Source organism: Elephantulus edwardii, unplaced genomic scaffold (genome assembly GCF_000299155.1).
Source record: "Elephantulus edwardii isolate Elephantulus edwardi_28Jun2011 unplaced genomic scaffold, EleEdw1.0 scaffold00028, whole genome shotgun sequence".
NCBI lineage: Eukaryota > Metazoa > Chordata > Mammalia > Macroscelidea > Macroscelididae > Elephantulus > Elephantulus edwardii.
This window is the reverse complement of record NW_006399778.1, coordinates 20,099,736-20,127,513: the sequence shown is the minus strand read 5'-3', so window position 1 is coordinate 20,127,513 and position 27,778 is coordinate 20,099,736. Positions and strand designations below refer to the sequence as shown.

The 27,778-nt window shown below is 43.3% G+C and overlaps 1 protein-coding gene across 1 annotated transcript in view; it reads left to right on the top strand.

Moving 5' to 3' along the window:
* Positions 1–27,778, top strand: part of KAZN (kazrin, periplakin interacting protein) — a 642,875-nt gene that overhangs the window by 69,010 nt on the left and 546,087 nt on the right. The gene's annotated exons all lie outside the window — the stretch shown is intronic.

Below are 27,778 nucleotides of genomic sequence, written 5' to 3'. Positions count from 1 at the left end.
ATGGGTATACATATATCTACTTGGATGTCATTTATGGTCTCTTTAGGGTATATTCCCAGTAGTGGAATTGCTGGGCCAAATGGTATCTTTATTTGCAACTTTTTGAAAAAGCGCCACAATGCTTTCCACAGTGGTTGCACCATTTTACACTCCCACCAACAGTGAATCAGGGTTCCAGTCTCTCCACAACCTCGCCAGCATTTGTTGCTTGCTGTTCTGTTAAATTTTACCAGTATGCATTTTTAATAGAAGCTGTAAGCCTGAATCTTTATCTGACCCCTTCTTATTTGTAAGGGCTGCAGACATTTCAGACCGAAAAAGATTGTGTCTGAAAAAAAATAAACTTAAAAGAAAAAAGATTGTGTCTGTAGGCTAATTAGGCCCTGGGAACCTTGACTTTGCCTTTGTGATTTCTCTCCAAATGCACTGAAGCCTTCAGGAATTCTATACTCATTGCCATAGAGTCGATTCCAATTCATAGTGGCACTATGGTTAAGACATTCAACTATTAACTGAATGATTATTGGGTTATCAGTTCAAACTCACCAGCCACTCCCTGGAAGAAAGGTGTGGTAATCTCTGTAAAGGCTTGCAGTCTTGGACTCCTTATGGAATTGTTTTACACTGTCCTGTAGGGTTACCATAAATCAGAAATGGAATGTCTACTATGAAAAGGAAGGTTGGCAGGAAGGGCATATAAGTCAACACCTTCACCATCACCCTCTATTCACCTGCCATCCTCCACCAATCTTCCCTAGCTCCGTGGATTCTTCCCAGATGGTCTTTGATTTCTTCTACTACCCCACCTATTCCCCCACATGGAGAAAGACTTGTTTTTCTCTCTTTGATGGCTGTGCTTAGTTGCCATCAAGTTGGTTCCAAGTCTCAATGGCATTGCTATTCATTCTCCACAGAATCCCAGTTGTGTGTGTGCTGTATATAAAACAGAATGAAACATTGCCTGGTCCTCTATCCTTTTTATGGTCATTGGGCTCTTTAAACCAATTGAGTTAACCATCTCATTCTGGGCTTACCTTGTTTGTGCTGATTCTCTACCAAATGGACGTCCTTTTCCACTAATTGGCCATTCTCATGGCCTGTCCAAAGGAAGCGAGCTGAATTCTTGCCATCCTTGCCTCGAAGGAACATTATGATTATAGTTCTTCTATGACTAATTTGTTCTTTCATCTGGCAGTCTGTTGTTGTTGATGTAAAGTGCTGTTGAGTCAAGTATGATTCATAGCGACCCTATGAACAACAAGTCTGTACCTGTCCTATCCTGTGCCGCTCTCAACTTCTCTAATACACTTGATCCTATTGCTGAAGCCACCGCATCAATCCATTTTGTGGAAGGCCATTCTCTTTTTTGCTGACCTTCCACCTTTCCAAGCATGATGTCCTTCTCCAAGGAATAACCTCTCTTCACAGCAGGCCCAAAGTATGTGACACAAAGCTTTACTCTCCTTGCCTCCAATGAGCACTCTGACTGCACTTTCTCCAGGACTTAGATGTTTATACTTTTGGAAGTCCATGGGACGTTCAGCACGCTTCTCCAACAACACACTTCAAAGGCATCGATCTTTCTTCTGTCAGCCTCTTTCATTGTGCAGTTCTCAGATGCATAGCAAATGACTGTAAAGGTCATAGCTAGTATATTCAATATTCTTTGGTAACACTGTCATTTGAATTCATCAGTTCCTCTTCTGTCTTTTTCATTGTCCAGCTCTCATAGCATATGAAGTGATTGAAAGACCAGGGCTAGAGTTAGGCATACTTTATTTAGTCTTGAACTAAATTAAAGATTAATTTTTCCATAGGATGTATTTCATTATAGACTTACTAATAGCACATTGAAAAGAAAAAAAGAATGGAAGGAAACCAGCCCTCAGTTCTTTGCTGCTAAGTCAGTGTGTCAGTTCTAGCACATGATAACTCTATGTGGTATCATAGAGCAGAACTGATCTATGGAGTAGTGGTTGTTCTAATGTTTTTGGCTGAAATCATTATGGAAACAGCTCACCAAGCCTTTCTCCTTTGATGCAGCTGGATGGGTAGAACTCACCACCTTTATTTAGGTTCTCATTGATACTGTGTCTCTACCAACTAACTCATAATTGACCTTCCAGTGGGGTTTCAGAGGCTGTGAATTGCATGGGAGGAGAGGGTTCATCTTTTTCACTTAGAGCAGCTGGTAGATTTTAATCACATACCTTCTGGTTGACAGCACAATTCCTTACCCACTAGGTTTCCAGCGCTCCCTGTTATTTAAGTTAGCAGTCAATCGCACACATATACACACACTTTCTAAAAAAGCTCAAGCAAAGAAAAGCATAGTGCAATCACATTTATATAGAGATTAGAATCAAGAAATCATAGCAGAACAAAAGACTAAAAGGAAATGAAGCAAAATATTGATGGAGGTTGGCTCCGGGTATACAGGAATAGAGATCATTTTTTTCTGCATCAAATTGTATTTTCCAAGTTTTTCATGCTGAGATTGTGTTGCTATTAATTTATAACAGAAAATGTTTCAAAAGAAAATATTCTTTGCACTCTAAGTGACAAACATAAAAATGAGAACGTTCAGAAACTAAATGATAGTGACATTTAGTGAGCATAAAAAAAAAACCCACAAAAAAAAAACACCAAAAACCCAAGAAGCAAACCTACTGCCATCAAGTTTGTTCAAATACATAACAACCCTCCATGGGCTGTAAACCTTTAGACGAAAGCACCTGTTTATCTTTCCCCTGTGGTGGATTTGAACCACTCACCTTCTAGTTAGCCACTCAACACATAATGCACTACCCCACTGTGACACAGGCTGACAAATATAGAGGTTTATTTACCTTGCCTAATAGCAACAACAACAATGGTAAGTCATCTGATCTTGGTTGATTTAAAGTAAAGAAGAATTGGCTTCCTTTCCCCAGCAAACCCTTTGAGTGAACTTGAGATAGATAGGAGGAACAGAGAATTGGACGTGAAGCTTGGTGTTTTGAGGAGAAAGGATGGGACCTTAGGGCATTTCATGGATGAGTAACTTCTCAGAAGCTTGTTCAACATGGTGGAACTCTTACTTCAGTAGGGTTTTTGTTCCATGAATATTTATGGGAGCTAGAGAAAAGAGTTTCTACTGTTAAGGTAGAAACCTCTTTACATTCATGAACTTAACCTATGAACTTCCTTCCCTAGGAGCTCCTCTTACAGCCTTGGGAGTTTCCTTCCACACTTTCTTCAGTAAACTTTGCTTAAGCTCATAAAGTTCACTCATGGACTTTATGAAGAACAATGTGGCATCAGAATTGGAGGAAGACTCATAAACAACCAGCATTATGCAGATGACACAACTTTACTCATCAAAATGGAAGAGGACTTGAAACATTTGCTGGAGGAGGTTAAAGACTGCAGCCTTCAATATGGATTATAGCTCAACGTCAAGAAAACAAAGATCCTCTCCACCAAGCCAATGGGCAGTATCGTAATAGATGGAAAAAGAATTGAGGTTGTCAATGATTTAATCTTACTTGAATCAACAGTCAACACTCTTGGTATCAGCAGTCAGGAAATAAAAAAACAAGTTGCCTTGGGAAAATCTCCTGTCAAAGATCTCTCTAGAGTGCTAGAGAGCAATGAGGTCAGTCTGGAGACTAAAGTGTACCTTATCTAGGCCCTGGTCTTCTCAGTTGCTTGCTATGTATCTAAAGCTGGGCATTGAATAAAGATAACAAAAGAAGAACCCACTCTTTGGAGTTGTGGTGCTGGAGAAGCCTGCCAAGAGAACCAATAGGTCTATCCTGGAGAGGATGAAATCAGTTTTTTCCTTAGAGGCAAGGATTTTGAAACTCTATCTCACCAGAAGGGACCAGTCCTTGGAGAAGGACATCATACTTGGAAAGATAGAGGGTCATCACATAAGAGGAAGACTTTAGGTGAGGTGGATTGACACAGTGACTGTGGCAATGGGGTCAAGTGTGTCAGAGATGGTGAGAATGGCTCAGGAAAGGGCAAGATTCAGAGCCATTGTTCATAGGGTAGCTATGGGTCATAGTCAACTTGACAGCACTTAACAACAACCACAACAATTGTTAAGACGGAGGCAGTAGAGGGCTTGCTCATGTCATGTCCATACCTTGGGTGTGTGCTACCAGGAACTAGCTTCTCTGAGAAATTTGTGGCTGCTTCAATTCACTTGAGTCTTTTGAGCCTGGCATCCTTCCATTCTGAATTAGACACCTTCATTTGCTTGTTTTACGTTATAACCGGAAACTGTCACCCTGAGATGATCTTTCAAGTTTAACCTTTAAACCACAACTATTCCCTGAAGTTTTGCTTTAACAATAAATATAACTTGTTTTTAAGTACGTCTGCTTAAAGCATTGTACTATTCTGAAAAATCATCCAGATAAGATCAGCTTGATGATGGCAGCAACTCAGAAGGTGGGATGGGAATCTTAGGGGCAGGGAGTTTATGATAATTGTTGTGAGAAAGTATGAACAGAGAATGTTAGCAAAGCTTGAAGAATAAAAGCAATGTCACTGAATTGTACATGTAGAAAAGTGGTATGTCTTTGCTTATATATACCTTCACATAAATGGCTGTGTGTAAGTAATATTATTTTATGTTAGAGAGAGAGAGATGGCTAGGCACATTGGGACACCTAGATCATTTAAGTTAGAAGCAGATGTCACGTGTCAGTTCTGTCTATACATTTGCATTCTCCATAATGGATTCCCAGCCCCTCAGAATGACTGTGTCCTAACTTGCCTGCCATTGGTTCTGAGCATGGAAAAGCAGTGATCAGTCACCAGTTACTGCTTTGATGTTGACCAGGCCTTAAGTTCTTTAATGTCTTCTTGATGTCTAAAAGGTTTGTATGGGTGGGGGGCAGGGTTTGCTGGTTTATTGATGGTTTGGGGGTTGAGTTTGATTTTGGAGTTTTTTGAGCAGACATTAAGAATTTTTTTTTTAATTTGCATGAAGGTTTACAAATTATAATTGTTTTTCATCTATTCAGCCATAAACATTTTGTTGTATAATTTCTATTGGTTAATTGATGTAATTAATAATTATACTGTTTAATTGACCCATTGTTGTATATTTCTTTCACTTCACCTAGCTTATTTATTAATTCTTTTCTTTTTTACTTCTCTGAAAAGTTTTTTTTGTTTGTTGTTTTTTGAAAGTTTTATCTTCTCAAGATTTCTGCTTGATGAGTACTAAGCTCTCTAGTCTCTGACATACAGTTGTCTCCAAGAAGGACCAAACTTGAGACCCCTGATGGGGCCCTAACGCTGTGCTAAGCCATGGAAATAATCACGTTCAGTGGCTCAGAGGAGAATCTGACTCATAGTCACCTTCTTCTAAAGCTGTAAATCTTTATGGGAGGAGACAGTCTATCTTTCTGCTAAGGAGTTGCTGGTGTATTTGAACTGATGACCTTATCGTTAGTAGCCTGATGTATTACACACTGTGCCACCAGGGTTTCTCTATATTTGTAACTCATTTTAGGGTTTTGAGGGAGGCACCATTTCTATTCTCACTTATAAGCTGAATAACTAAAGTACAGAAAGATTAAGTTAGTGGGTCAGACTTGATTCCATGGCAGGGAGTTTAGTTTAGTTTTGGTTACACAATGCCATGTGACTCTTTCCCTCTGTTGGGAGCAAGTGGTTTAGAGAATCAAAGTTGAAAAATTAACATATATGTTTCCAAAATGCTACCCATGATATGGGGTGAGAAAGCATAGTATAGGGAAGAGAAAGCCTGCCACGCTAGATTTCAAGTTATTTCCCCTAAAATTGGACGACTCTCCAATCTGGAGATGCCAGTGAGGCTCATGCAACACATTTCCATTCCAAAAGCATCATTGAGATTAAATCGTTAGTTCTCGAAATGACCAAATTAGGCATGATCACAATTAGAGCTAAAGCACTTTCTGGTAATTTCTCATCTCATTTTCAACGTGTCTTGTTTGGCTTGATGAACCTAGAGAAAGAAGCTATTGTTGAAAATGGAATGTTTTTTCACTCGATGCTGTGTTTGACAGAAATATTTAGACACGCTTTGGTGGCAGGATGTCTTGGCTATCATATATCTGGGGTGGGAGGGGTGGAGGTGGAAGTTCCCTACATGTGTGTTTCTTTTTATTTTTTTTAATGCTTCATTGTTTGTTTCTTGTACATTGACTGGTCATTACTAAAAGGTCTCCTTTCGTGCCAACATTTGTCTTCTTTGTTACTGAACATGGAGCAGTGGGATCATTTGTAATAAGTGAGGAATCAGGTCAGCTTCCTCCTAACCTTTCCTACCAGTTTGGAGAATTAGATAGGAGTCCTGGAGGACAGTGTTTATCCCCCAGCCTGAACTCTGTAAGGAAACAAGAATGCTTCTGCAAACACACAGCCTTTCAGGGCATCAGACTGTTAACTTGGTCATGATGAGCTTTACTCTATGGAAGTCTTATGGAAAAGAACAACATTTATCTGATTGGATTGATTTTCCATAATTTAGATTGAGGCTTTTTTTCCAAGAGAATAATTATAGGGTCTAAAATGAGCTATTTGAACTCCAGCATTGAAAAAAAAAAAAGAAAGAAAGAAAAATTAGAGAAACCCAAGCTGTTGAATGGATGGATGGATGGATGGATGGATGGATGGATGATGTGTCTTCATGAAATGGCCAGCGTGGCTGAGTCTAGAGCAACCTACTCCTCTCTACAGCTCTTTTACATAAAACAAGGTGGTTTGAAGGACACTTGGTCATCCCACTCGATGCTTTCCGTATGCAACTAGGCCCAGCAAGATGGAACCCATTTGGTGCTCTGAAGTCTCTCAGGGGCAGAAGCCCTTTGCCTTCTGTTGCTTTCAATTAATGCCTATGGTATTGGGTATTTCCTGAAAGAAATTTATTTTGGTAAAATGTATATAATATTGACAATCTTAACCATTTTTAAGTATACAATTCATGTCATTATGCACATTCACAGTGTCCTGAAAGCATCATGACTAGCCATTGGTGCCACAGTCCACATGGAACTGTGCTACTTATCCTAAGAGCACACCAGTCTCTGGTGGTTAAAATCTACCACCGACTCCAAAGGAGAAAGATGGACACAATAAAGGATTAACTATGATTTGATTCCAATTCAGTGGCAATGAGAGTGAGTGAGTGAGTTGATACAGAAATTCAGGTGGTGTGTTGTTGTTTTGTTGTTGTTATGTGCCGTTGAGTCGTTTGCGACTTATAGCGACCCTATGTACAAGAGCCCTAAACCCTGCTCTATCCTGTGCCAATCTCATTGCCTCTGACACACCCATCCCGATTACCCCAGTCACTGAATCAATCCACCTCATAGAGGGTCTTCCCATCCTGCGCTGTCCCTCCACTCTACCCAGCATGATGTCCCTCTCCAAAGACCTGTCTCTCCTTACAACATGTCCAAAGTATGTCAGGCGAAGCCCCAGAATCCTTGCCTCCAAGGAGCAGCCTGGTTTAACACTCTCTAGGCTGAATCTGTTTGTTTTCTTGGCAGTCCATGGTACATTCAGTACTCTTCTCCAGCACCACAGCTCAAAGGCGTCAATTCTCCTTCTATCCTCCCTAGTCATTGTCCAACTCTCTGATGCATAACAAGTGATTGCAAAAACCATGGCCTGTATCAGGCGCACCTTAGTCTCCAGAGAGACACCGTTGCTCTTGAGTACTTTAGAGAGGTCCCTAACCGCAGACTTTCCCATCGCAATATGTTTTTTGATTTCCTGGCTCCTGGTGCCAAGAGTGTTGACCGTGGAGCCGAACAGACTGAAGCTGTGAACAATCTCAATCTCTTCACCATCCATCCTGATGCTACCGATTGGTCCAGTGGTAAGAATTTTTGTCTTCTGGACATTGAGCCTCAGTCCATATTGAAGGCTGCAGTCCTTGACCCTCTGTAGTAAGTGCATGAGGTCCTCCTCAGTTTCAGCGAGCAGGGTTGTGTCACCTACATAACTCAGATTGTTGATAGATCGTCCACCAATCCTAACACCACGCTTCTCCTCATAGAGCCCAGCCTCTCGGATAATCTGCTCTGCATACAGTTTGAAAAGGTATGGAGATAGGATGCATCCCTGGCGTACACCCTTCCCAATTTTGAACCATGCAGTGTTGCCCTCCTCTGTTCTGACTACTACCTCTTGGTCAAGTATAGGTTTCGCACGATTAAATGTTCTGGGATTCCCATTCTTCTCAGAGTCAGCCACAGTTTGTCATGATCCACGCAGTCAAATGCCTTTGCATAATCAATGAAACACAGATAGACATTCTTCTGGTATTCTCTGCTTTCAGCTAAGATCCGTCTAACATCAATTACAATATCCCTAGTACCACGACCCCTTCTAAACCCAGCCTGGACTTCTGGCAGTTCTTACTGTTCCAGTCGTTTTTGGATAATCTTCAGTAGAATCTTGCTTGCATGTGGTGATGTAGTGAAGTATAAATGGCATCTACTTCCTAAACAACATACCTCCAGAAACTCTCTGAACTTTGATAAATGTCGATAGTTGTAGAGGGCTTCAGGCCTTTTGTTCATAGGGTCGCTATGAGTCGTGCTCAACTCGAAGGCAATCAACAACAAGTAAAGTATACGTTGTGTTACAAACCAAAATATCAGCAGTTGTAGTCTACTAGATGCTTCTAGGGAGAAAGCTGAACAGTCTCCTCTCAGTAAGACTGTACAGAGATTAGTAGATGAGCACATCAAGTGAAGGGAAAGGCAAGGAATAGTGAGAATTTGATGAGATATTTTAATAGATGGCATTGAGCAATTGGTATGAATGTTAGAAAACAAACTGTATATGAATGATAAAATGAAAACTAATTTTAAAAAGAAAAAGACTTGCAGTCTCAGAAACCTGATGGAGGCTCACTGTGATGTGGAACTAGTTCGATGGCAATGAATTTGGAGCTTTATAGGTTTAAACAGAAGCTCAGGTCCCTAAGAGTAACCCAAATAACCAACTCAAGATGGGGTTGTTCCTACTTGAAGGTATATAACAAAAATGACACCATGGTAAGGCAATCTTTAACTTTCTGAGGAATCCTTCTATAATCTCACCACCAGTGGACAAGGGTTCTAATTTCTCCATATCCTCACCAACACTACCTATTTCCCTTTTCCCCCCAGAGTAGCCTTTCTAGTGAGCCTGAAGTGGTGCCTCTTCATGGTTGGGACAGGACTCGTTTGAGTACTGATTTGAGGTAGCACAGACTAGCTCTCCTGACTGCAGATCAGAGCCTGCCTGAAGAGTGAAAAAGAAAAAAAAAAATAAACCATGCAGCAAAAGGCACATTCTGTTTAGGAAGCTGTGCCTTTAAGTTTGCATGAACTTACTCCAGCCATGTAATTTTGATCCTGTTATAAATCTATGACAAGTGTTCTTCACTTTAAGCAACTTCGCAGCATCCTTGAGAAGTTGTATAGGAATCTAATCTAATTTGCTTGAGTTGAAAATCGCTGTTTCAGAGTCACTATATCATCTTCGCTCTTCATTATTTCTCAATTGGCCGTGGCTTGGGTTCTCCTACCCCTTTCCAGCTCCTGCTCCCTAGTTTCTCTGCAATGTATTTATCTGTAGAACCATCCATTCATGTGTCTGTCCCCTGGCCTCAAAACCACTCCACGTTTTCTTGCCACGTAGTGTCATGTTCTTGGTCAAGTGCAAGGTCAGTGAAAAAGAGGATGCCCCTCAGTGAGCTGGATTGACACAGTGGTTGCAACAATGGTCTCAGACCCAGTAACAGTTGTGAAATGACACAGGGCCGGGCAGAGCTTTGCCCTTTTGTGTGTTTGGGGTTGCTATGAGGACCGCACCTCACAGTAATGGTGTGCCAGGTTCTCAACTGGGGATTATTTTGCACTCAATGGGGACGTTTGGTTCTGTTTAGAAGCTGGCATCTAGTGGGTAGAATCCAGAGATGCTAAATATCCTACTAGGTTCAAGATGATGCCCTACCACTCAGAATTGTCAGCCTTCCAATGTCAATAGCGCTAAAGTAGAGAAATTCTGCTTGAAAACCACACCATGCTAGAAGTCAGGTGGTTTTCCCCAAACTGAAAATTTGGAGAGCATCACTGAGGCTCATGCCAACCATTAGTTGGAAACAACCTAAGTGCCCATCAACAAACGAATGGATGAAGAAGCTGTGGTACATTCACACTATGGAATACTATGCCACATTGAAAAACAAGGAACTCATGAAATATTATGCAAAATGGGTGACCCTGGAGGATATTACACTGAGTGAAATATCTCAGTCACAAAAGGACAAATACTGCATGGTGCCACTGTTGTAAATAGGGACGGACATCGGGGTTGGGGAGAACCTAAGAGGGGATAAATTATGTATACTGCATTGAAACAGATGAGAGAGAGAACTGTTGTCAGGACAGGAGTCCAGAATAAAGGCTACACAGTGGAATGGACTTGGGAGGAGGTATTGTAAAACAATGAAAGGGTTTGGGATTTTTTTCCTCTTTACTTTTCAAAGAGAAGAGCGAACTGGGGGGAGGAGGAGTGGGCAGGGAGAAAAGTGCAACAAGGAATGAATGGAAATCCAAAGACTCTGTAAACTTTCATTATAATTAATTTTTAAAAAGGTAAAAAAAAATGAGGGGCTTATCACAGTTAGAACTAAGACATTTCCTGGTGCTTTCTCTTCTCATTTTCAATGTGTTGTGTTTGGCTAATAACTGAGTTTGTGGCTATGAAAGCTATTGTCTTGCTCCCATGGGGGAACTAGTTGATGAACAGAGGAGTCATGTTCATTCTGTTGGGGAGGGTCTTGAGTGTCTCACTCCAAAGGGGGAATGGCTCCAGAAATTCACCTCATAGAACTGTGAAAATATTCATGGAGCAGTTCAGTAGGGGTTGGAAGAAGTAGGGGACAGCAGGCTGGTTGAAGGAAGAGGACTGGAGACACAGCTATTGGATGGATCCCTGTGGGGGTGAAGGTTGCAACCCTGAAGTTGGATGAGGAAGAGGTTGTAAATTCAGACACCTTTGTGTGCCAGGTAGAGTCTTCTGTGCAGTGAGTGACAAATGAACCCTGATGCAACTCATTGAGGAATGCTGAGAACTGTGACAAACCAGTGAGCATCTGTGATAGGCAGCTGCTTGGGTATCCCTTTATCTGTCTCCATCCAAGAACACAGGTCCACAGTGATCAGCTCCTTCTGAGTTTTCAAGTAATCCAGACTTTCTATGAAATCTGATCCATATGAGGTTTTCCCTTATTTTATTGGAATTATTCCAGGAGAGAGAGTGAGAGAGTGTGAGACAGAGAAGATTTGGGTGAAAGTTTATAGGGAAATCAGTTGTCCATCACAGATTGCACATAATTTGTTTTGTGCCATTGACTGCAACCACTGCCTTCAAATATCACCCATCCCACTTCCTCTCAGTGTTTCCTGTCTCTGTCCTCCTTCCTCTGACCCCTTCTTGACTTCTAAGCTTTGTCCTTGTGGAAATACTGTACTCCATAGGGTTTTGAGGCACTGGTTCTTTGGTGGCAGTAAACCATCAGACCATTTGTCCAGAGTGCCTCTATGTGGACTCAGCCCTCCAGCCTTTTACTTTATAAGGATCATGCTCACCATTTGTACCATCAGGGACCCGCCTAGGGTCCTGTTTTCTGCAAGGAGAGAAACCGGAAAGAAAAGGCAAACTCAGGGCAGTGTGGACTAATATCTGAGAACTACTGACTTATATTTACTCCTTCCTTCCCAGTTGCACCTGCAGTTTTCCAGCTCATATCCAGGATATGAAAGACACTGAGTCCCAGCTCATGTCCTCTAGGTCCACCCCATTGAACTCTACTCTTCAGGCCAAGAAAGAGGCATCTGAGTCCTTGCTGGCCTGGATGGAGGTCTTCTTGGTTTGCAGCGCTGATCTTGCAAGATCCTGGCCAGCTCTTCGGTTCCTTTTAACAGAAGTACTTTGATTTGCTGGCTCACAGCAGCTCCTGCAGCCCTACTTACCTGTTTGAAGGGCCCACTGAGTTTTCCTCCTCTCCTGGGACTCCATTGCTGTCTGTGTATCTGCAGGTACATGGAAGACATTGTCTCGTCTAAGTCAATGGAGTCACTAATTAAAGCAGCAGGGGAATTGTGAAGTAGCTGTTGGCTTTTTTGAGCAGGAAGAAGTGCTAGGCTAGAGGCCCACTGACCCAGAGAGGTGGCTCTCAAACTTGTGCATGCCTGAGACTTGCCTGGCGGGCCCATTAAAGGACAGATATTGTATAAGAGCCTGTCCTTGGATGGTTACCAGGGATGGGAAGGAAGGGAGAGGGGAGTGAAAATTAATAAATAGGTAATAAAACCCTCAAATCCATTGCCACTGAGTTGGAACTGACTCACCATTGACCCTGCAGCCTGTTTTCAGAGGTTGTGAATCACACGGGAGAAGGTCTTTTTGTCTCTCTCCCTTGGAGCTGCTGGTGAATTCGAACGCCCGAAGAGGGTCAGCAGTACAGCTCCCTACAAACTGTACCACCAGAGTGCAAATAGATAACAGATACGTGTCAAGATATATAAAAGCAGCACTATATATATTAAGAGATGGTGGGGAAGCAGGAAATTAAAACAAACTCAGACATTTAAAGCAAACCGAAAATAGGGCTGCCTGGTCAGTTCGACTCACAGTGATCCAAGACTGCAAATCTTAACAGGAGGAAACTGTCCGTCTTTCACCCCCAGAGTAGCTAGTAGCTTTGAACCACTGACCCCTTTGGCTAGCAATGCAACACACTACACACTAACCCATCAGTGCTTTCTTGAGCCTGAAAGAAGTCTTTAACAGTTTTAGAAAGCAAAAATGGTATTGTGGTGGCTAAGAACCACCTGGCCCAAGCTATGGTATTTTCAGTCATCTTACAATTATGCCAAAGCGGGACGCTGAAAAAAAGACAGCAGAAAAATGGATGCGTCTGGATGTAATATCGGTGAGGAATTTCAGATATACTGTAGATTGCCAGAAGAATAAGCAAATTGGTCTTAGGAGAAACACTTTATAATAGAATGCTTCTTGGAAGCCAGGAGGGTGACGCTGTCTTACTTACTTTGGACATGTCATCAGGAATGAGTAAGTGCTGGGGGAGGGGAATCACGCTTAAAAAACATAGAAGGTATGTGGAAATGAGGGGAACCCTCAGTGAGGGGAACTGATAACAGCCAAATCAGTGAACTCCACACACCAGCGATGGTGAGGATAGGACAGGACCAGGCAAGATCTTGTCCTGTTATACACAGGCCATGAGTACAGCTCACTTGGTAGAAGGGGTAGCATAGATCAGAGGGAGTTCACTGCTCATCCTAAGACCACATCTCTCTGGTGGTTCGAGTCTACTGGTGGAAACGCAGGAGAAAACGGAACAATCTCCTCCCATGTATTTTCTGGCTCAGAAACCCAATGGAGGGCCGACTGAGTTGGGTCCAACTCGATGCCAATGAGTTAGTTGAGTTTTCTTCTTGTGTTTTCTGCCTGCGCCTGGCTGATCCATCAACAGACAAAGGAGAGTTACTCAGGGCACCAAGTCAAATTGTAACTTGCTGTGCCAGTGCTTTGCTGGTTCAATAAAGTAAATTTATATGCCTACCAGTGCCTCTGTTTTTTTAATTATTTTTCCTCCTCCCCTTGATAATGTTGCACATTTGGACAGTTCTCTTGGTCATTAGAGTGAATTAGTGAAATCCCTCTTTATAGGTTTTTGTTTGTTTGAGCTTAACAGAGGTGGTTTAAATCACTGGACGTTTGGAACGCCTTCTCCGGCGAGCGCTTGGATAATGCTTCATTATAAGCAGGCTTAGCTGCTGCGACAGATATAGATTAGAACAATTTGCTTTTCTGCTGATGGGGAGACTGTGACATTTTGGTGGCACTGATACAGAGAAAGCTTCTTACGTTTCTGTTCAGCTACCAAATGATCCAGCTTTGTCTGCCTCCTGCTAAGGGTCTGACAGTGGGCTGCAGTCAGTCCTGCTGGGGTCACCAAGCTGAGTGGGAGCTGCTTACTCAGAGTAGGGGGAGGCCAGTTCACCTTGCTTTGCCTGGGACTTCTTGGGTTTTAATATCCCTGAAAGTTGTCCCTTATGGGACACTCTCATCTGAGGTAGATAGGATGATGGGTCATCTACACTCAGAGTCACAGGGCTGAAAAGATGCATGGTAGAACTTGAAGCTCTTGCTCCTAATACTAAAGGTTGCCATTGTTAAGCTCTTGGATGCTAACACAGAGTGTGGGGAATTGAATCCTCCCCAGAGTGCCTCTGAAGAAAGACCTGGCAGTCTACTTCCAGGGAATTGAAAACACAACACTTGGGAGCACTGGTGGCATATTGTACGGGGGATTGCACTGCTCACCAAAAGGTAGTGACTCTTTGGTGGCTTGGATCCACTCACAGCTCCAGGGGAGAAAGATGGGCGGCCTCCACAAACCTCTCCAAAAACCCCACTGAAGGGTCAGCTCTGAGTCTGTTCTCAAACCTCACGGAGCTCACCTCTGCTCTGACACAAGTGGGGATCCCACAGCATGAAATGTGATCAGTAGCAACTGGTCCTGGGGTTGAAGGGCTTAGATGCCTGGTGGCTGGATGTCCTTCAGCTGGGTGCCCCCTCTCATGCTCACAGTAATGCAAGACAGTAATGTTATCTGTATTTTACAGGTGAGGAAAACAGAGGCTTAGAGAGGTCCGTCTGTCTGCCAGGGTAATCAGTAGCTGGTATAGAGCTGACCCCAGTCATTCCTCGGCTGCTTCTAAGTCCAAGCTCCTAGGCAGCAGCACTCACCTTAGCAACAGCAGCATCTTCTGGCTGGCTTTAAAATACCGATGGCTGGGCTCTGACCACTGTGTCTAATGCAGGAGTCAGGACACAGGTTTGTGATTCTCACAAGCTCCTAAGTGCTGCTGTTGCTGCTGCTAGACCAAGGATCACACTGAGAAATATGAGTGATGTCCCACATTGCCTGGCCAATAGGGGTGCCAGTTGGCACCAGAGCTGACACCCTCTCCCCCAGTGAGTCAGAGCAGAACTGAGTTCCATCAGGTTTTCAATGGCTGACTTTTCAGAAACAGATTGCCAGGCCCTTCCTCCAAGGTGCCTCTGGGTAGATTTGAACCTCTAACCTTTCAGTTAGTACCAAGGACACTAACCATTTTCACTGCCAAGGGACTCCATATGTAACACAAAATTTGCCATTTTTACCATTTTAAAGTTAATGGTTAAGTAGTATTCGTGACAAGTACAATGTTGTGCAGTGAAAATTAGCCACACTTAATTTCCAAGAAGTTTTCCATTACCTCAAACATAAAATCTATACCATTGAGTAATAATTCTCTATTCTACCCTCCCTGTGCGTGGTGACAACTTGTCTTCTTTCATCTCTGCATTTTCTGGCTTTGTTTATTTCGTGTAAGGGTTAGAGTTGTTGCTGTTGTGCTCCATTGAGTTGGAACCGACCCATAGATGACCCTTAAGTAGGTTTCTACAGGCAGTTATCACACAGAAGGGGATTGCCCATCCATCTCCCGTCGAGCAGATGGTGGATTTAAACTTCATGCCTTCAGGATTGCAGCGCAGCTTCTTATCACCGGGCTCCTAGAGCTCCCAGGGTAGTCATACAATATTTGTGTGAAAAGAGAGAGAGAGAATAATTAACCCATAATTGAGCTGTGTTTAGAATCTCTGCAATAGGACACAAAATCAACAATAACACATTGTTCTCAAGTCTGAACCAACGCAGAACTGACTCTCTAGCGAGGTTTCAATCGCAAGAGAGATGTTTGTTCATTTTTCTCCTCAGAGCACTTGATAGATTTGAACTGCCTGCCTTTGAGTTGGCCTCACAATCCTCCATCCACTAAGCCACCAGAGCTCCCTTTTCAACAGAAGGTGCTTATAAGATACATCAAGAAGAGCAGAAATTATGGGTGCAGAATGAGGGTGCAGACTCCCTAGTCTCATCCCAGGCTCCCCAGTTTCAGCACGCCCATGCATCTCCATTACACACTGTTTCAGAGCACTCTAAGTAGGGACCAAAGTTATCCTAATTCACACAGGAACATTTAGAGGCTGCTAAGAGCCTCTGCTTTTACCCACTTTGCTGTTTTTACATTTTAAAAGAGACTGCCAAAAAGAGGCAGGATCTAGCCAAAGAAATGTATTGCTAATGGTGGAATTAAGAGACATTTTGGTAGATCATCTTGGAGAGGAACTTTTTTTTTTTTTTAGCCTTGATTAAACCTGGAGGACTGTGAGACTTTGATGGGAGTAAGATAGGTGAAGGTATTGAGTGGGTAAAGTAATCAAGTAGCTGATCCTCTGCTCACCTTAAGCCCAATGGATTTCTTCCACTCACAGTCCCCACAGGCAGTAGGAGAAGAGTACCCTTTATAATCAATTGCAAGCAAACTTGCAGCAAGTCAACCAGCACTTTGGTCCTGCCAGAAAAAGTAAAATTTTGTGCTTTCTGCTAATGAAACATTAAAGCAGCATCCAAAGCTGGCCCCTGATTTGGAAATATCATTTGCAAAGTGAGTTTGCTGCATTTAGAAACCAGGCTCCCCATTGGCCCAACCATAAGGCAATTTTCAGATAAGGCTCTGGCATGTGGGGGAGCAGGTTGTTTCTTTGTTTGCCATTTCAAAATGGAGAAGCCACTGCATCCCAGCCCCCAGCTAGCTCCAAAAACAATACAAGTTCTTTAAAAAAGAGAGAGAGAGAATCCAAACAACAAAACAGTTCACAACACCAAACCCAGCACATCACTGCACATTAGGAAGAGTTTGATTTTTTTTCCCCCAACTGAAGGGATGAAAGGGCATCATAATTTTGTTTTCAAATGTGTTTAAGAACCTTTTATTAAAACGGAATTAAACCCAAGTCCCAGGGCAGCAGGCCTGCGACTGCCAGGAGATAATCTTGATAATGCGATTAGCGCCAGCTCAGGCGGGCAGAGCAGGAAGGGGGGAGAGACACCGAGCTAGAGTGCTACCCAGCCGCCGCTGACTGCTGTGCTATAGTGGACCTCAGGGTCCCAGCTCGGAGTCACTCTTTGCACGATTGTGCCCAAGACCCCCTTGGTGGGCAGATGACAGGTACCCTAACAATAAGACAAAGAACAGTCGCTGCTGCTAACAGCCTGTCCCCTGTGCCAGCCAGAGCTCAACAACTCACGCTTCCCCATTTCTACCCAGTAAGCCAGATACTCTTATAGACCCTTCTCCACCCTATGCCCAAGGAGCCCTGTTGGTTCAATTGTTAAGTGTTTGACTGCTTACCAGAAGGACCACAGTTCAAATCCACTCAGCAACTCTGCAAGGGAAAGATCCGGCAATATTGCTGTTATGTGTCGTCAAGTAGCTTGCCACTCATAGCAACTCTATGTACAACAGCTCTGAAGCCAGCCCTGTCTTGAGCCCGTCTCACTGACTCTGACACGCCTACTCCCATTGCCCCGTTACTGTTATCAATCCATCTCATCTGGAGTCTTCCTCCCCTGCCCTATCCCTCCACCCCTCCAAGCATGATGTCCTTCTTTAAGGACCAGTCTATCCTGGCCACACGCTCAAAGTATGTGAGATGGAGCTTCAAAATCTTAGTCTTCGAGGAGAAACTTGGTTTCGCCCTCTCCAAGATAGACCTATTTCTTTTCTTGGTGGTCCATAGTATGTTCAAGACTCTTCTCCAGCACCACTGTTTAAAGGCATTGATTCTTCTTCTGTCATCCTTGCTCATTGTCCAGCTCTCTGGTGCATAGCAAGTAATTGTGAAGACCAGGGCCTGCATCAGGCACACCTTAGTCTCTAGACTGATGTCATTGCTCTTCACCAGTCCAGTCTGGAGAGATCCCTGACAGCAGATTTTCCAGGTGCAATTCATCTTTTGATTTCCTGACGGCTGGTGCCAAGAGTGTTGATTGTGGAGCCGAGCAAGCTCGAAACTCGTCGAGGTGTGGTTGATTCCCACTCCTAGCACTCCTATAGTGTACAGTGACAGCGCCCTGCTGGGTTCCCAGGGAGCGCAGGTGGCATATTGTCTAGGGAACTGAGCTGCTAACCCAAAGGCTGTGCTTCTCTGGCAGTTCAAATCCACCAGCAGCTCTAAAGAGGAAGATGGGCAATCTCTTTCCATTTGACTTACAGCCTTAGGAACCCAGTGGAGGGCAAGCTGTGAGTGGATTCTGCCTTAACAACGATTAGGTTTGGGGTTTTTTTAGTTGAATTTTCCGAGGAACACATTACCAGGGTTTTTTTACCCTCATGGAGCCACGGGTTGGTTCAAATCACTGACTTTTAAGTAAACAAAGACTCAACTTAACCTCTACGGTTAAACAAGCCAAACCCGTGGTTGTTAAATCTATTCCAACTCATGACAACCCGCGCTATCAGGTTTCCGAGGCTGTAAATGTTTATGGAAACACACTGCCCATCTCTTTCTCTCACAGCACTAGGTGAATTTGAACCACTGACTTTTTTGGTTAGCAGCTTAATACAGCACTGTGCCACCAGGGCAGGTCTACTCTGTAACAGAGTGTAGATGAGTTGAAATGACCCAGCAGCACCTAGAAAACAACACACATTTGTTTCTCTGGAGTCCCTGGGTCATGTAAATGGTTAATGTGCTGAGCTGTTAACGTGAAGGCAGAGGTTTAAATCTATCCAAAAGACAACTTGAAATAAAGGCTTCCTCATTTAATTGTGAAAAATCCAGCCATTGGAAACCCTGTAGAACACAGTTTGACTCTGACAGACGTGGGATTAGCTTGAGTCAGTCATCCTGGCATCACCTGGTGCCCTCATGGTCTGAAGAGAATATGGGAGCACAGTAACTTCCCTGGAATCACAGCAAAGGAGCAGCAGGGCAGAATCCAGCCCTGCCACCGGCAGAGACCTGATCTTGACCACCATCCAGAACAGTCTCCTCCTGTGTGATTTGCAACCTCTGAAAACGCACTGGGAGGGCAGCTAGGAGTCCGTTCCAACTCAATGACATGTAGCAAAAATACCATATACACGCGAATGCTAGACAGTGAATAAGGAAAACTGAAGAAGAACTGATGCCCTGGACTCGTGGTGCTGTCAGAGATTATTGAATAAACCACCAACTTCCAAAAGGGCAAACCAATCTGTGCATTAAGAAGTGCAGCCAGAATTCTTGTTCTTTAGAAACAAGGGTGGTGGAACGCTCTCTCATATCCTGTGTGGATATATTATCAGGAGGAACCAGTTGCTTGGAGGAGGACATTATGCTTGATGAAGTCAAGGGTTAATGAAAAAGACGGAGACCCTCAGAGAGATGAACAGACACAGTGACTGTAGCGATGGGCTTGAACAAAGATGGCTCAGGGCTAGGCATTGCTTCCTTCTGTTGTATGTGAGGCCAGAGCCTGGTCAGGGAGGGGAGAAGAGGAGACTCTCAGGGGAGAGGTCAACGGCAGCAGTTTCATTATTCCCTCCCCAGAGGGTAGACTTTAGCCAACAGCCTGTGCTGGACTGGACTATAGCCATGTCCCTTGGAGTGATTACCCTGTTGCTAGATTCCACTATGGGCCCAGGGCCAAACGAGCCTTCTGGGGCCATCTGCAGTGTCATTCAAGGGGATGCTGGGACCACAGGCTGGGCTCTTGACTCATTAGTCAGCCTTAGAGAGGGAGTGGGCAGCCCCACAGCCCTGAAGAGCTTATGACTCCAGATTATGAGCGAGGCTGGGTCAGCTGCATAGTGTGTCCATCATGACTGAACACGGGCCTGATGGTAGGCTGACGAGGGGCATCAGCGATTCACATACCAGGTTCTGGGTACGTTGGAGCCACTGTGCCCTCGAGACTGTGAACATTTCTGTTCATAATCTGTGTGACTCCTTTTCTGTCTTTCTTAATGTGGGTGTCTTTGCCTCCTTGGCCAATACTGATTCGTTCTGGTACCTTTCCTCTGGTGTCAGGAGTGTGATGTCTGTGGGTGCACATGTGCTTGTGTGTGTGTGTGAGTGTGCATGTGTGAATGCACTTGTGTGTAAATGTATGTAGTGTACAGATATGTGCACGTGTACGTGTATGCAGATATATAAGTGCATATCCATGTGTATGAAGGAGCTCGGGGGGCCTAGGGGTGTGCTGCCATCTTAAAGGCACACACTTCTAATCCTCCAGCTGCTCCACAGGAGAAAGATGGATAATCTCCATCCATGCGATTAAAACTACCTCTGAAAACCTGCTGGAGGGTCAGCTGGGAGTCAGTTCTGACTGGACCATACCCAACAACAACATGGGCATGTGAATGTGCCCAGTGGTCCTTCAGTACTCTTAGAGCATTAGTTCCAGACCCACATGGACAGTAGATTCTCTGAGGGCTCAAATCCCTTATATAACATGGTTTGTATTTGCACATACTTTATACACGACTTCCTCTGTACTTTAAATCACCTCTATATTACCTATGCCTTCTAATACGATGTTAATGCTACGTAGATAGCACTTTGTACCGCAGATGAGCTTTTGAAGACAAGCTTTGCTTTGATCAATTAATTAGTATTATTTTTCTCATTTCTTCTTACATTATTTTTGAACCCAGTTTGGCTGAAGTTGCGTGGGTAGAATCCAAGGATCCAGAGGACTGTATGTGCATGTATATATCAGTTCTTCTGTGTGTGTGTGTGTGTGTATGTGTGTGTGTGTAAATATGTGAGTGTGTTTGTATATGTGAATGTACCTTTGAGTATATATATGTGTGCATGCATGTGCTGATGTGCCAAAGAGCAACAAACTCCTGGATTAGCTAGTCGACTGCCAAAAGAACAAACAAGTCTTAGAGGAAATTCAACCATGGTGCCCCTTCGAGACAAGGATGGTGACATTGCATCTCATATACTTTGAGAATATTGTCAGGAGTGGCCAGTCCTTAGAAAAAAGATATCATGCTGAGAAAGGTAGAAGATCAGAGAAAGAAAGGAAGACTTCCAATAAGATGGACTGACACAGTGACTGTTACAGTGGCTCAGGCATATCAGATCATGAGGATGGCACAGGACGGGGCAAGGTTCAGATCTCTTCTTCATAGAGTTGCTGTGAGTTCAAGTCAACTCTGTGGCACATAACAACAAGCATATGGATGTGTATGTATGTGGATACGTGTGTGAATGTGAGCATGTATGATTGTGTTAGTGAATGAATGTACCTCTGAGAATATTGTGTATTTGTGTTTGCAGGTGCGAATGTGCACATATTCACATATCTGATTGTATATATACTTCTTATTGTTGTTGCTATTAAGTGCCATAGAGTCAAGTACAACTCATAATGACTCTATGAACAATAGATCTGAACCCCAGCCTATCCTGCAACATCCGGGTCAGCCTTGGCACATTTGAGTCCATTGCATTAGACACTATCAGTCCATCTCCCTAAGGTCTTCTTCTCCTTCGCTGACCCTCCACTGTTCCAAACATGATGCTCCTCCTAGCAACATGTCCAAAATATGTGAGATGAAGCTTCACCATCTTCACCTCTAAGGAACATTCAGTTTCACTTTCTTCAAGACATATATGATCTTCCAACGTGCCATGAGATATTCAGTACTCTTATCCAACACCACAACTTCATCGATTTTTCTCCTCTCATATTTATTCATTGTCTAGCTTTCAGATGCATAGCAAGTTATTGGAAAGATCAAAAGCTTCAACCGGGCACACCTTAGTCTTTAAACTGACATCGTTGCTCTCCAGGACTTTGGAGAGATCCCTAACAGCAGACTTTTCCAGTGTTATATACATCTGATATCCTGAATGCTGGTACTAAGAGTGTTGACTCTGGATCGAGCAATATTAAATTGTTGACAATTTTAAACTTTTCTCCATCTATCATGATGCTGTCTATTAATCCAGTGGTGAGGATTTTTTATTTTCTTGATGTTTCAATACAGTTCATATTGAAGGCTGCAGTCTTTGACCCTCTGCAGAAAATGGTTCAGATCCTCCTCACTTTCAGCCAGCATGGCTGTGTCATCTGCATAATGCAGGTTGTTGAGGAACCTTCTCCAATCCTGATGCTATACACTTCCTTATAAAGTCCAGCTTCTCAAACGTTTTGATCAGCATAGAGATTGCATAGATATGAAGAGAGGATACAGCCCTACCACACACCTCATGTTAGTTTATATGAATATAAGCATGAATAGATATGTGTATATGTATGCATGCAAGTGTGTGCATTTATGTGACAGTTCATAAATGTATATGAGCATTGATACATGTAAGAGAGTGTGTAGGAATGCGTACATATATGTGTTATGTGAGTGTTTGTGAAGGTACCTGGGTGTTGGGAAGGTGGTTGTTGTTGTTATGTGCCGGTTACTGAAAGTGACCCTGTGTACAATGATAGCTCTGAACCCTGCTCTAACCTGAGTCAATCTCACTGTCTCTGACACACTTACCCTGTTACTCCAGTTACTATGTCAATCCATCTCATCCGGGGTCTTCCTCTCCTGTGCTGTCCCTCCACCTTTCCAAGTATGATGCCCTTCTCCAAATCTGGTCCCTCCTGGCAACATGCCCAAAGTAATAAGTGACACAGAGCCTCAAATCCTTGCCTCCACGGAGCAGCTGGGGAGATAGGAGAGATAGTCCAGGTGAAATGCATCTCTCTCATTCTTAAATACTACATTTTCCTGTGAATAATACTATTTATTGAGCACCTACTGTGTGTCAGATGCTAAACTTAGTGGGTTTTACCCATTATCACCAGTCCTTTACTTTGTAAAAAGATATCTTTTGGGCGAGAGGTCTGGCGATATAGTCCATAGAAAGGTGCTCTGCTAACTTCAAGGTTGAGTGCCTCTCTGGCAGTTTGACTCTAACAACAACTCCCAGCAGCTCCACAGGAAAAAACTGGCCAATCTTTTCCTGCATCACTTACAGCCCCTGAAACCTCACTGGAGGGTCAGCTATGAGTCGGTTCCCACTCAACGACAATGAGTGAGTCTTTTGGGCATATGTCTGTCTCCCAGTGATGGAATTGAGATTCAGCATAGAAACACTGGACTGTCCAAGACCACACACAGACAGGCGGGCTTGAGCTGCTGGGTAAGAAGCCCTCTCTTGTCCCTCCTTGCCTCCCAGCTCATCATAACCCTGCCACCGTCACCACTTCTCCAGCTGCAGAGCCCATGTTCAGGGATGATTTTGCAACATCTAAGCCCTTGGCAAGTTAAAAGGGACTATAGTACCAACATGTTTTAATCCTCTTCTTAAAAGAAAATGAATTATGTGGCCATAACATGATGTGTTGGGTTATTTTTCCACGAGACTGACCCTTTGGAGAAATAAAAAGAATGACCAGCTTTAGTGTGGACACCAGACCTTTGTTTTATGGCAAAACCTCAGTGGTTCTCCTTCCTATTTCTATATCAGAATCACCTGGAAACTTGGTAAAAGTCAGCACAAAATATGCTTCCACTGCCACCCTAGCTCACCACTGCCTTTGCATTAAACTCTCTGTTGATGATTCTCCCGGGACCAGCCTGATATTTGAGCACCTTCCTTCCAGACACTTGACAGGCTGTCTGTGTGTGGCAGGGCACTTTGGATTGGCCACACACCCCCTGTGGCCCTCTCCTCCTGACCTGGCAGAGTTGGCCCTATCTACACAGATACCATACTCAGGTTGTCATGGCTCCATCCCACATCGCACCAGCAGCTTTCCAGTTAGCACCTGCGATGAGGACAACAAGGCATTAAAGTGAACAGAGCATCTGAGCAGGTTTCACAAACCTCTTCTTTATTCTTGGTTATTGTCCTTAGGCCCCACCGAGTCTCTTTTGACTCATAGCAACCCTGCATGCAGCAGAACATGCACTGCCCAGCCTTCTGCTGTCCTCACAATCACTGCTGTTTGAGGCCATTGACCAAGTCAATCCATCTTACTGAAGGAAGAGCTTCTTTTCTACTAACTTTAAACTTCAGGGAGGGAGCTATGGAGGCATAGTTCATAGAGAGTTGTGCTGTTAATCCCAAGGCCTCTTTGGCAGTTTGAATCCACCTGTGGCCCCAAGGGAGAAAAATAGGCAATCCCCTCTTGTGTGATTGACAGCCATGGAAACCTGCTGGAGGTCAGCTATGAGCCAACGACAATCAGTGATAAAAGGAGTGAAACTTGAAAGATATACTTAGAAGGAATAAGCCGAGCATATCGTTAGGAAAGGCGAGTCCCTGCTTTGAAGAATAGTCAGGAATAAAGAGGAAGACCCTCAGTGAGATGGATTGGTACAGTGGCTGCAGCAGTGGCTGGAGCACAGCAGAGGTGGTGAAAATGGTACAGAACTGGGCAGGGGTTTTTTTTGTATTATACACAAGGTCATGATGAGTCAGAGATGACTCTGACATCTAACAAAACCCAGCGTGCCTTATCAAGCATGATGTCTCTCTCCAGGCTCTGGCTTCTCCGGGTAATGTGCCCGCTGTACATGAGACTAAGTTGTGTCATCCTCACTTCTAAGGAACATTCTAGCTCTCCATCCTCTGAGGCTTGTTCTTCTGGCAATTGTGTTATTTTACAGCAATCTCTAAATTCACCCCATAGCTGCCATTATTATGATACTGAAAATGTGTTACCACTGTCTGCTGTGCAACCTCCTCATCGCATGGAAGTTTGGCATCAAAGGAATGACATTTATTGACCCAGCTGATAGAGTGATTGATGAATAAGTTATGCACTGGTTTCACTTCCCATCAAAATAAATTATTTAAGTGCTATACATTTATATTTGCTGTCAGGTAACTTGATGTTGTAAAAGTCAGCCCTTGGGTGTTTGCTAGGGCTCGGGTGGGGCTGAGTTCTGGGAGTCTAGCCTGTAGGGGAGTTTTGCTGCTACCCCAACGGCCATGTTTTTGTAGCCATTCAAAATCACCAGCAATGCTGTAGAAGAAAGATAGACAAACTTCTCTTTTGTAAATAGGATTTATAGCTTCAGAAACCCAATGGAGGGCCCAACCATCACTTGATTCCAACTCAATGGCATTGAGTTGGGTTTTTTGTTTGTTTGTTTGAGAGGATGGGGCTGGGAGGAAAAGTAGTGACATAGTTAAGGACAGAAGCTGACATCAAGCTTGGAACTAGAGCCAGCAACACCCCATCCTAGCTTATAACTTCACAGAAAGAGCTTAACTTCCCAGTAACTGTTTACCTCATGTAAACATAATGATGATAACTATCCTGACTTCCCAAGGCTGCTGTAAACATTCATTTAAAAAAAAAAAAAGCTAATAGAGTGTTTGGCACAGAATTGGCCTATTGTCAAGTGTTTTTGCCTTAATAGTTTAAATATTGAGCTGCTAGCCCAGAGGTGTTCAATGCTTCAAACCTATTCTTAAGATGATCTGGAAATTCAGATGGAATAGTTTCAAGATCATATCTTGGTTCTCATTACTTACTTTAATTTTCTTTGGCCTCAATTTGAACTTGCACTTGAGTAATTGATGGTCTGATCCACAGTCCACCCCTGGCCTAGTTTTGACTGCTGATATTCAGCTTCTCCAATGATTCCATCCTTAGATGTAGTCAATCTGATTCCTATGCAGCCTATCAGGTGAGGTCCATCTGTAAAGTCACCATGCGTGTCTTTTAAAAAAGGTATCTTCAATGAGTAAATTATTTTATCATTCTCTTTCCATTCTCATTTCTATCATCAAGGCCATATTTTCTGACTATTCTTCCTTTTTCACGGTTCCAACGTTTGTATTCCAGTCACTAATTTTCATTAATACATCTTGATTGCATATTCAGTCAATTTCAGACTGCAAGATTTGGTAAAAAATTTCAATTTATTCCTCTTTGGCTGCAGATGGAGGAGCATATATTTGAATAGTAGTAGTATTATCAGGTCTTCCTTGTATGCATATGGATAATATCCTATCACTCACAATGCTGTATTTCAGCATAGAACTTGAAATTGACTTTTTTATTATGAATGCAACACCATTCTTCTTCTGTTTTTCACTCAGCATAGTATGTCATATGAGTATCTGATTCAAAGTGGTCAAACCTAGTCCATCTCATCTCACTAATGTCTAGTATGCCAACATTCATGCATTCCATTTCATTTTTCGCAATTGCTAATTTTCTACCATTCAAGCTATGTACATTCCATGTTGTAATTATTAAACAATGTTTGCCACTATTGTTCCTCATTTTGACTAATTTTCAATCTGGGCTCTACTACTACTACTACTACTACTACTGTAACTATCCACAGTCCTCTACTGTTCATAGGGTTTTCAGAGGTCTGGTGTTTAAGAAGTAGATGACTAATCCTTCTTCCTAGTCTGTCTTAATCTGGGAGCTCAACTAAAACTTGTTTACTATGGGTAACCCTTGTGGCATTTGACGCACCAGTGACATAGCTTTGAGTATCACAGCAATCCACAGGTTATCTCGGTACAGCAAACTGACATACAAGTGCTGAACGAATTAGAATAATGTTATCCCCAAACATAACAAACTGACAATTTAATTTGTAACTCTAATAGCAAATCCAGTCAGTCTTCACACCAGGCCTGAGGGCTCGACCAACTTTAAATCACAAAGGCCCGCCCACCAAGTCCTAATTGGTCTACCACAGTGGGCTCTAACATGTCAGGAAGTATGAAGATGGCACAGGATAGGACAGGGTTCAGATCTGTTGTTCATAGGGTGGCTATGGATTATACACAACTCCATAGCACCTAAAAGCAACATAGCTTGTGCCAGAGGTTAGAAGTTCAAATCCATCAACCGTTTCAAGGGAAAAAGATGGTGCAGTCTACTCCCGTTAAGATTTATGGCCTCAGAAACACAATGGAGGGTCACCATGAGTTAGAACAGATTTGAAGGCAGTGATTTCTGCTGTTAGGGACCTCTCCAAAGTGCTGAAGAGCAATGGTGTCTCTTTGGAGACTAAGGTGCGTCTGTTACAGGCCATGGTCTTTGCAATCACCTGTTATGCATCAGAGAGTTGGACAATGACCAAGGAGGATAGAAGGAGAATGGATGCCTTTGAGCTGTGGTGGTGGAGAAGAGTATTGAGAATACCATGGACTGCTAGGAAAATAAACAGATTTGTCCTGGAAAGGGTTAAACCGGGTGGCTCCTTGGAGGCAAGGATTCTGAGGCTCCGTCTAACATACTTTGGACATGTTGTGAGGAGAGACCGGTCCTTAGAGAGGGACATCATGCTTGGGAGGGTGGAGGGACAGCGCAGGAGGGGAAGGCCCTCTATGAGGTGGATTGATTCAGTGACTGGGATAATTGGGATGGGAGTGTCAGAGACAGTGCGATTGGCACAGGACAGAGCGGAGTTTAGGGCTGTTGTACATAGGGTCGCTATGAGTTGCAGGCGACTCGACAGCACATAACAACAACAACAACATCTGTTATAAATTGAATCTTGTTTCCCAGAAAAGTTGATGACCCAATTCTCATTGCATGTAAATATGACCTTGTTTGGAAATAAGGTCTTTGAAGATATTATCTGTCAGCATAAGATAATATGAAGTAGAACAGGTCCTGATCCAATATGATGGTCTCCTTATTAAAGAGGAGAAATGTATACAGAGAAGCACTGAGAAAGAGACAGAGAGAGCGAGAGAGTGAGAGAGCGCAAGAAAGAGAAAGAGAAAGAGAAAGAGAAAGAGAAAGAGAAAGAGAGGCAGGCTGTATGAGGATGGAGACTAGAGTGATTTCTAAACTTAGGGGCAGCATCACCATGAGGTA